Here is a 10,703-nt window from a genome sequence, read left to right as displayed (position 1 = left end):
TCTTCCATTCAATGATGAACATTCTTATACCTGGTCATACCTTACACATTTTTGTAGGCCCCTATCCCCCCACATGATTGTTTATTCCAATTCCCATCCCACTCGACCCTCCCCTCCAAAGTCCCAACCAAAGGCCAATTAACTTGCTAACCATTCTGATTGGATTCACTACAGATTTATGTTACAAAACCCTCAGCCGGGCCCTCACTGCTGCTAGGTAATCCTATTATTTTTTTCTTATCAAGTTACAATCCCAATCTCCATAATTTCTCTTCCAAATGTTTTTATTCCTCCTCAAATCTCCCATGGCTTCTCCCACCCTGCCCCTCTTAGCTGAGAATCTTGCCTCAGATTTTATAGGAAAAAACTGAGGTCACTCATCATGAGTTTCCTTTTTTCCTCTACTTGTATACCTTCTGAGACTATCTACTCCTTCACCCTGTTCTACATGAAGAGGTGGCCTAGCTCCTTATCAAAGTGAACTCCTCTACTTGCACAAGAAATTCTATTCCATTTCCTTCAACATATTGCCTTCTCTGCCATCCCCACTTCGGTTTCTCCATGTTTACTGACTCCTTTCCTACTGCCTAACATATGTCCATGACTCCTTATCACAAAAAAACCCCAAAGAACCCTTCACTTGATCTTTCCATCCTCACTAACTATTGTCCTATGTCTTTACTGCCTTTTGTGGCTGAACTCCTTGACCAAGCCTTCTACAAGGCCTCCACTTTCTCTCTTCGTATTCTCCTCTTCACTCCTTACAATATAGCTTCTGATCTCATCATTCCACCAGAAATGCTCACTCCAAAGTGACCAATGATATCTTAATTGCCAAATCCAATGACATTTTCTTAATCCTCAATCTCTCTGAAGAATTTTTACCCTGGTGATTACCATCTTCTTGTTGTTACTCTTTTCTCTCTAGGTTTTTGGGATACCATTCATTCTCTCTTTGTTTTTCTCCTACCTATCAGACTTCTCCTTTTCAGCCTCCTTTGATGGATCCTAATTCAAACCATGCCCTCTAATCATATGTATCCCACAGAGATCCATTTTCAGCCCTTTTCTCCCTCTATACTATTTCACTCAGTATTCTCCTCAGTTCCCATGGATTTTACCATCTCTTTGCTGATGATTTTTAAGTCTACTTTTACTTTTCTAATCTCTGTGCTGACCTCTAATCTTACATCTCCAACTGCTGTTCAGACATCTTGAATTTAGGGACAGAGGCAAGGTGGTAAAGAAATGGAAGGGACTTACCTGAGCTCTCCCAGATTCCCTTCCAAATAACTTTAAACAATGCCTTAAAACAAATTCTAGAGCAGCAGAACCCACAAAAAGATGAAGTGAAACAAAGTTCCAGGCCAAGACAACTTACAAGGTTGGCAGGAGAAGTCTGTCATATTGGGATGAGAATGGAACACAGTCCAGTGCACCAGAACAAGCTGCACCCCAACAAACCAGCAGCAGGCCTTGGGGGTAACTAAATCAGTGGAGACAACTGTGGCTTCAGGAGCTCTTGGCCCACAGACAGTAAGGGTGTTGGACAATGAGTCAGAAGGAGACTGTAAGGGTCCCTTTGCTGAAACTGGCTTCAGGACTCTGATGCATTGTCCATACATGTACGCAGGTTGCAGTCCCAGGGCAAGCAGGAGTACCAGAGCATCAGAGGTTGGGCCACAGGGGAATGGGGACCTGGTCACAGTTCCGTGGCACAAAAGAGTACCTGTGGTAACTTACAGACTAGAGCACAGGCCAAGAGAGTAGTAAACATTAGGTCATACTACCTTGGGAGAACTGAAAACATATAGACCTCCAGAACTAACTCTGAAAACAGCTGGACAAAAAAACTGAAGCTTGGGACAATGCCCCCTCCACCTGGGCAGCAAAGCCCAATTTTAACATAAAGTTGTGTTTTGGGATTTTTTGTTTGTTTTTTTGTGAGGCAATTGGGGTTAAGTGACTTGCCCAGAGTTACACAGCTAGTAACTGTTAAGTGTCTGAGACCGGATTTGAACTCAGGTCCTCCTGACTCCAGGGCCGGTGCTCTATCCACTGCGCCATCTAGATGCCCCTAACATAAAATTTAAAGTCAATAAATAGGCTGGAAAAATGATCAAACAACATAAAAATGCTGACCACAGAAAGTTAATATAATGTTAGGGGAGTTCAAAACGCAAAGTCAGAAGAAGACAATGAAGGCAAAACTGCTGCATCCAAAGTCTCAAAGAAAAATTTGAATTGGTATCAGGCACAAAAAAGAATTCATTGAAGAGCTCAAAAAGAGCTCAGAAAAAGAGAGGTAGAGGAATAAAAAAACAGACATCTTGAATTGTATGTCTAGTAGACATCTTAAACTCAACATGTCCAAAACTGAACTTATTATCTTTCTCTCTGAAACCTTCCTCCCCCTCAACTTCTTTATTACTATAGAGGGTAACACCATCCTACCAGTCCCTCAGGCTTGCAATACAGGTATCATCCTTTAATCCTCACTATATCTCACCCTCCATAGGGTTGCCAATCTATTGCCAAGATCTGTTGATTTTACTTTTGTAACATCTTTGGAACATGTCCCCTTCTTTTCTCTAATACAGCCACCACACTAGTGCAGGACCCTTTCACCTGGACTACTGAAGTAGCCTACTAGCAAATTTGCCTGCTTTAGGTCTCTTACACTCCAATCCATTGCCCATTCAGTCATCAAAGTGATTTTTTTAAAGTACAGGTCTAACCATGTCACTCACTGCCCCCAACCCTCTTCTCAGTAAATTCCAGTGGTTGCTTATTACTTCCAGAATCAAATACAAATCATCTGTTTGGTGCTCAAAGCTCTTTTTTTTGTTTTGTTTTGGTTTTTTGGTGAGGCAGTTGGGGTTAAGTGACTTGCCTAGGATCACACAGCTAGTAAGTGTTAAGTGTCTGAGGCAGGATTTGAACTCACATCTTCCTGACTCCAGGGCAGGTACTCTATCCACTGTGCCACCTAGCTGCCCTCAAAGCTCTTTATAACCTAGAACTTGCCTTACACTTTCCAGTCTTCTTGTACCTTAGTCCCTACCACTTACTCTCACTTAACTCTTTAATCTAGTGGTACTGACCTCTTTGCTATTTCACGAAGAAAACACTTCATCTCTTGCCTCTAAAAATTTTCTTTCGTTGTCTCCCATGCCTGAAATGCTTTCCACCCCCATCTCCATCTCCTGCTTTCCATGGCTTCCTTTAAGTCCCAACTAAAATCTTTTCTATATGAAGTCTTTCTAAATTCTTAATTCCAGTGTCTTCCCTCTCTTATTTACTTCTTATTTATCCTGTACATTGTTTGTATATGCATGTTTGCTTGTTGTCTTCCCCATTTTTTTTTTTGTGAGATCCTTGAGGGACTAGACTACCTTTTGCCTCTTTTTGTATCCTGAAGTATTTAGCTCAGAGACTTGCTCATAGTAGATGCTTAATAAATGTTTTTTGACCTCTTGACTGACCTGATGCATACTACCTGTGTGACCTTAAAAAAGTGATTTAGTCTCCCTTTGCCCACTTTTTGCTTAATTAGGGAGAGCCACAGCCCTAGTGAGTCCTGCTGAGGAATCCCTGGGCTGGAAGCTTTGGAATGAATTTTCCTTTGACTACTTCAGTCCATTCTCCCAACATATATCAAATGCATAAGTTGCAGTCATAGCATATTTGGCAAGAGGAAGATGAAGGATGATAAAATAATCCATGCTTTAGTGAAACAAATTTCAGCTATGTCAGAGGGGGTTGAAATGGCCCCTAACCAACCTTGGGTTTGGATAAAGGCTTTGTTACAACAGCATTACACCATCTTGAGGATTTTACCCCGTTCTAACTCTCAAGCCAGATTGTACAGTGTGTGCCCTTGAACTCAGTCAATATTTGCCAACGGTGAAGGGGATCCAGACCAGCAGGAGGGAGAGATAAATCTAAGATACTCTGGCATCACTATTTTTTCCCCTCCTCTGTAGGCACACAAGCCCCTGTTTGTTGACCTCTAGGACACCTAGCTGTGGCAAATGGGCTTCTCAGTCAGACAGAGGGTTTTATTTGCTATGCTGTAGACAGTGTTTTTTCCTTCTAAATTCCAGTTAATTAATAATATGTGGCTTTATCTTGGTCTATGCTCCTAGATTTCCTCTCAAGAAAAGTTGGGCTTATTTCAACTAATTGATTGATAGAAGGGCTAGTACTCAGAATGGATCAAATTCTGTCCCTGTAGTCGTATGCTTTGAGAACACATTGATTTTCCTTTTTTCTGAAGTTTCAGAGTAAGTGGTCAAAGGTCAGGAGGCTAACTGGGTCACTCTCTCTAATCTTCCAGCTTCCTCCCCTTCATCCATGTTCTTTTCACCCAACCCATGTATATCCCATGGATTCCTTTGGGAAACACAATTATATATTTCTAGGCTAGGTTTAGCATTCTCTTAACTCCTACCTCACCTGAAATTTAGAGAATTTATCTGTGGGCAAGCAACTCAGGTAGGATGAGACCCTCTACTTTTCTATCATCTCCTCAAAGTATCCAATAAATGTATATCTTACATTTGGAAAATATTTTTACAGCTGATCAGTACTTTCACAAACATCTTACTCAGTCTTCATAACCTACTCTGTGAGGTAGATAAGATAATTGTCACCTCCATTTTTTTTAGTTAAGGAAATGGCTGTTCAGAGCAGTGAAATGACTTATTCTTCATCACATAGTCAGGAAAATGGCAGAGCAGGGATCTCCTAACACCTAAATCTACTCCTCTTTCTACTCTACACTTCCTCTAGTATTAAATACATGAGAGCTGTTCTACACTCCTCCCAGGATTACACCCAGAGATTGCCTATACTCTGCATTCCTGTCTTTTTATGTCCTGATTTCTACCACCCTCTTTTCCATGTCTCTTGGCTTTTCAGAAAGGATGAATGGATCATTCACTGCCATATGACAAGAAGAGAATCAAGGGGGCAGCTAGGTGGTACAGTGGATAAAGCACCAGCCCTGGATTCAGGAGGACCTGAGTTCAAATCCAGCTTCAGACACTTGACACTTACTAGCTGTGTGACCCTGGGCAAGTCACTTCACCCTCATTGCTCTGAGAGAGAGAGAGAGAGAGAGATTGAGAGAGAGAGAGAGAGAGAGAGAGAGAGAGAGAGAGAGAGAGGGAGAGAATGAATCAACACCAATACTTTTGGAAATGTGATTGTTATCAGAAGGGAGAAATTATTTTCAGAAATATTTCTTTGGCAAAAAACTCCCTTGACCTGTGTTTGTAAATTGTTGTATTGCTATTTGGTTTTTCCTCTACAGTGATAGTTTATATAAAATTCACATTTGGTAGCACTTTGTAATTTAAAAAGGATTTTCTTTTTTAAATATAAATTTTTATTTTTATTATGAACTTAAATTTCAATAAACATGAATATTTAAGTAGCCAAAGAACAGAAAAATGTTTGTATATTATAGTAACTTAGGATATAGAAAATTTGTTTTTATGATGAAGTATACATTAAATATAACTTGGTAGTACTAAAACTGCCCTGCTAGTCCAGGTCCCTCTTAGATAGATAGCTAATAATAATAACCATAAAAATTGATTAAGTATTTACTATGTGTCTATACTAAACCCCGAAAATACAAATATAAGCACATATGCCAAAAAAAAAAAAGAAAGAAAAAATGTCTTTACTCTCACAAGTGTAAAGGTCTGGAGAGTCAAGAATAAAACTGAGAGAGAACTGAGCATGGGTGGCTTGTGTGTGTGTGTGTGGGGGGGGGGTGTATGTATGTTTGTATGTTTGCAATAATTGCATGACATAATCTGAACAACATTCATTCTTCATGCACTTGGTTTTTTCTTGTATAATGGTCAGAATGTTTAGGAGCAGTTTTGGCTCTCTTCCAGAACTTTCTGTAATGTTCTGGGGATTTATGTAACTAATGCAACATCATTTGTAAGCAGGAGCAATTGGAGGACCTTACTATCTATAGGGAATTTCTCTTCAAATTCCATTCTGAATTGGATCTTCCTATGACAGTGGCAAAAAACTTTAGTGAGTTTACACTTTGCTCAATATTTATGATCAAAGAGGATCATCAAATAATATCTTATATGTTTCAGGATCTATTGAATAGTTTTGATGTATGGATGGTATACATTTTGTTGAAAAAAGTCTTTGACGTGTTTTGCTCTAACAATACTTAAATACTATGGAATTTGGTATTTTCTATATTTTTCTGTCAATGTTTGTGATAGTAAAGATGTGGTCTACTGTAAATTTTTTTGCAAGAGCTTGACTATTTCCTACAAGTACCCTCATCATGGATGCCCTTCAAAAGTATGTAAATTATTCTCATAGCATTTTTATAAGTAAATATGAAAGTAATCTTACCACAGTAGGAATATAGATAAGTAGTTGTTAAAGTGCTTTCATACACTTATTTTTTTCAATGTAGCATACAAAACTTTTTTCACATTGTTGGTATCTTTATATTCCTTAAGTACCTTGGGGATCAACCTTCCAAATACCCTCTTAATTATGTTGCCTCCAGCATGGATCTCCTCTGTGTCCAATCCAGCAGCTTTTCTCATCTTTGTTTTCTTTAGTGCCATTCCTATGCCCTCTATAAACACATCCAAGAGTGCTCAAGTCAAATGGTTCTGACCTTGATGATAAAAACACCATTTGTTATATTTGTTACACATTTTTTTTAACAGATCTTTTCCATTTTCTTCTACTTGTTCTTTCATTTTCATCCTTATGGTCTCTTGGGATGATCCAACTTGGGTTTCATGCCAAACTTTATTTAAGTTTGTTTTTCAAGCCATTGTTTTTCTCTGTTATATGAGTAAACATGATTCTTAATCACCCATCATTCTTCCTAAGATTTTTTGGGGGGTGAGGCAATTGGGGTTAAGTGACTTGCCCAGGGTCACACAGCTAGTAAGTGTTAAGTGTCTAAGGCTGTATTTGAACTCAGGTCCTTCTAAATCCAGGGCTAGTGCTTTATCCAATGCACCACCTAGCTGCCCCCTTCCTAATATTTTAGAAATGAATTTGTAATTAATTCAACTATTTTATATATTTTTCTCTTTAAGGCAATTGATTTACATCAGTTAAACTTCTATATGATATTATTATTGTATATTTCCTTTTTTGCCCCATCCCATTTTCATCTCCAATACCTTATTTGAATAGGTTAGGATTATTTTTTCAATTGCATACCATTACTTTTTCTTATTTTTGTTTCTTCTCTCTTTGTACTGATTTTTGTTTTAGACTTCTGTGTAGCCTATAACTATTTAGCTTCTTTCATTTGTTATTTTTATTCCATATTTCTCAATAATGTTCCCACCATTCTCACTTATTCACAACTTTGCTTTGAAGTCACTAAATATGTAATATATGCTGATTTAATGTTGAGGGTATTATCAAGTTCTCTACGTAATTTCTCTACCCCTTCATTCCTTGCAATAGATGTTTCATAGATTGCAATTATATTCATAGTACTCTCTTTGTACATACATTATCATAAGCAATAACAAATGAAATAGCCAAATGCCCCACCAAATAATGTTACTTGTTGCCTTTGGCTGCACACTAAAGCCAACCCAATCAACTTCTTTCTTTGCTTCTCCAAGAACCCATGAACCATCCTTTGATGTAATTGAATTCATTTGTAGGTAGAATGTTAAGATTGATATGACTAATTTCCTTTAGAAGTATGACCACTCAAAGGTAATTGAACAAGTGTAAAACATTACCTTTTTGGTATGTGAGCATATTGGAGATTGTGGGAAAAATAAATGAGGACTATTGGTTTTATGACTGACAGCAAGTTGGGGTTTGTGAATTTTATCCCCTAAGGGAAATATAAGTCACTGTACACCAGGAGGTTCTGATTTCAACCATTAGAAGCAGTGAAGAAGCAAGCATGAAAGAAGCTAAGAAGATAAAAGGAATCATTAAGATGGCAGCAGGAACTAAGTGAGAAGATACTAGCAGGAATAGTCAGCTGACAGGAAGACTTCAACTACTGTGTTTGGAAGCCTACTAATTAGAAGAGAATTACTTTGTAGATTGACAAAAGGAAAGATTGGGTAGTCTTTTAATTGGAGATTTGAATTATACTGCAGTTTCAGTTATTACCATCCAGTGTCAATGAAGTTTGAGAGATATATTACCTTTCAGATAATACCTGGTGGTTCTCTGGTTTGAAAGGGAAAAGCAGAGGGGAAAAAGACAGGCTTTGTAACTGCTTTGCTAAGAATACAGCTGATAGGATGATGCATCTTTCTGCTGAATGAAGAGATGGCTAGGCTTATTTGCAAAGAGTGTTCCTATAAGTTCTGTTTTACTATAATAAGGTGTTGAGAACTGATTGGATGCCTCCAAAACATGAATTTTTCTATCATATGTATCCTTTCTATGTTTCTGAAAGTGTGTGCCCACTATCTCCATAGGCATTTTGTGTATCAGTAGAAGCGTGTTAATCAAGTATATGTGTGGACTGTGAAGTATTATTACTGCATTTTCTACATGAGTGATTGTGATATTATGATTATCCTTGCTTTTGCCTTATTAGTAATATATGTTTTATGTTTAAGAGTTAATAGTGTCATGATAACTGCTTTTGTGTAAATGGAATCAATTACAGTGAAAGATTATGAGTAGGGCAGCTAGGTGTTGCAGTGGATAAAGCACCAGCCCTGGATTCGGGAGGACCTGACTTCAAATCCGGCCTCAGACACTTGACACTTACTAGCTGTGTGACCCTAGGCAAGTCACTTAATCCTCATTTCCCCACAAAAAAAAGAAGAAAAAAGAAAGATTATGAGCTAAAATGGTAAATAGTAAGAGTGTATGGGTTGCTCCGAGGATCCCAAGAGAGGTTGATTCATTGCAGAGTGTTGGTGGGGCTTGTTTGGTAAACTAAGCACTACAAGTATGAGTACAAGTTGAAGAACATGAGCCATATTACTAATGATGAACTTCTTTGTACTTGTTAGACCAGTGCTTAAAAAGCAGATTTAATCTGTTCCTGGGACTATAGTTAAGTCAACAGTCGATCAAAAAGCATTTATGAAATGCCTACTATGTGCTAGACACTTTGCTAAGAGCTGAAACTACAAAGGTAAAAAATAAGTTCCTGACCTCAAGGAGCTGATATTCTAATGGTGAAGATAATATAAAACCAACTACATACATAGAAGAAATATACAAGGTAAATTAAAAATAGTCAGATGGAAGGCACTAGGAAAGGCCTTTTGCAGAAGCTGGGATTTCAGCTGAGACTTAAATGAAATTATGGAAGCCAGGAGACAGAGGTGAGGAGGGAGAATGTTTCAGATTTGGGGGACAAACAGTGAAAGTGCCCAAAATGTCATGTATGAGGAATGGAGAGGAGGCTATGGATTGTAGAAAGTGGAGAGTAAAGTATAAGATGACTGGAAAAGCAGGAAGGGCCCTACACAAAAGTGTGAGAAGTACTTTAAAAACCAAATAAGATTTTAAGTAGTAGGTGACATGCCAGATCTGGATATAGATGTGTGTGTGTGTGTGTGTGTGTGTGTGTGTGTGTGTGAGAGAGAGAGAGAGAGACAGAGACAGAGACAGAGACAGAGATAGAGAGACAGAGACAGAGAGACAGAGACAGAGAGAGAAACAGAGGGAGCGAGAGACAGAGACAGAGAGACAGAGACAGAGGGAGACAGAGAGAGGTCAACGATAACACATAGGTTGTGAACTTGGTTGACTGGGAGAATGGTGATTCCCTCAAAAGTAATAGGACATTTAGGAAATAGGGGGATTTTTTTTTGGGAAATAGTATGTTCAATTGCGGACCTGCTGAGTTTAAGAGGTATGCAGGACATCCAATTTAAGATGTTCTGTAGGCAGTTGGAGATGCGGGTCTGGGAGCTGATGAGATCACCAAGTGAAACAGTATACAGGGAGAATAAAAGAGAGCCCAGTATAGAGCCCTGGGGTCTAGTCACAACTATCATGTGACCTGGATGAAGAGCCAGCAAATGATACTGAAAAGGAGAGGTCAGGGAGGAAGGAGAACAACTAGGAGATAGTTATCTCACAGAAACTTAGAGAGAAGAGCTATCAAAGAAAAGGATGTGATGGACAATGTCATTGGTTACAGAGAGGTCAAGAAGAATGAGGTCTGAGAATAGGCCATTAGATTTGGCAATTAAGAGATCATCGATAACTTTGGAGAGATCCGTCTCCATTGAATAATGAGGTTGGGAGCAAGACTGCGGAAAGTTAAGAAGTGAGTGAAAAGAAAGGATGGGAGGCATCAGTTGTAGATACTAGCCTTCTTAAAGATTTTAGCCTTGAGGGGCAGCTAGATGGCAGAGTGGATAAAGCACCAGCCCTGGTTGACCTGAGTTCAAATCCAGCCTCAGACACTTGACACTTACTACCTGTGTGACCCTGGGCAAATCACTTAACCCTCATTGCCCCACAAAAAAAAAAGAAAGAAAAAAAGAAAAAAGATTTTAGCCTTGAAAGGGAAGTGAGATATAGGAGGATACATATTGGGGATGGACAAATTAAGTGAGGGTTTTTTGAGAATGGTAGAGACATGGATATGTTTGTAGGTAGTAGGGAGGTAGCTTATAGATAGGGAATAATTGAAGAGAAATGACATAGTGGTGATAAAGGAAGGGACAATCTACTAGAGA

The sequence above is a fragment of the Dromiciops gliroides genome, chromosome 4 (genome assembly GCF_019393635.1).
Source record: "Dromiciops gliroides isolate mDroGli1 chromosome 4, mDroGli1.pri, whole genome shotgun sequence".
Classification (NCBI taxonomy): domain Eukaryota; kingdom Metazoa; phylum Chordata; class Mammalia; order Microbiotheria; family Microbiotheriidae; genus Dromiciops; species Dromiciops gliroides.
The sequence above is the reverse complement of the archived record's forward strand: the minus strand, read 5'-3'. Positions refer to the sequence as shown.